Below are 573 nucleotides of genomic sequence, written 5' to 3' on the forward strand. Positions count from 1 at the left end.
GGGGGGGGCTAAAATACCAAGGAAAAATAGAATTTTCAAGAGATCATTTCTTTGCCCCATGGCCCTTAAATTGCACTTTACTTATTTTATTTAAATTCTATTGTCGAGGGGGGAGGGGGGGAGTGCAGAAAAAGAAATTCTTAGGTAGGACATTTCACAGATAGGACATTTCATAGATAGGACATTTCACAGATAGGACATTTCATAGATAGGACATTTCACAGATAGGACATTTCATAGATAGGACATTTTACAGATAGGACATTTCATAGAAGACATTTCATAGCCAGGACTCCCAAGACAAGCCCTTAAACTTAAAAACGCAGAATATGAAAACGGAAATGTTTTCATTGAACAAAATATTAAGAAAAATAAAATGATATTTCCTCAAATAATCTATAATAATTGCGGAACGGATCAGTTGTGTAGCAAATCTTCTTTGTTTGTGAGTATTAATATATATTATATATCTTTATATTATAAATATACATATATATATGTTTCCGTATTTGTTCCTTATTTTGATGATATAATTTAACATGCAACCTTGATTATATCTTAATACTATTGCTC

This window comes from Eurytemora carolleeae, unplaced genomic scaffold, assembly GCF_000591075.1.
Source record: "Eurytemora carolleeae unplaced genomic scaffold, Eaff_2.0 scaffold1725, whole genome shotgun sequence".
Taxonomy (NCBI): Eukaryota; Metazoa; Arthropoda; class Copepoda; order Calanoida; family Temoridae; genus Eurytemora; species Eurytemora carolleeae.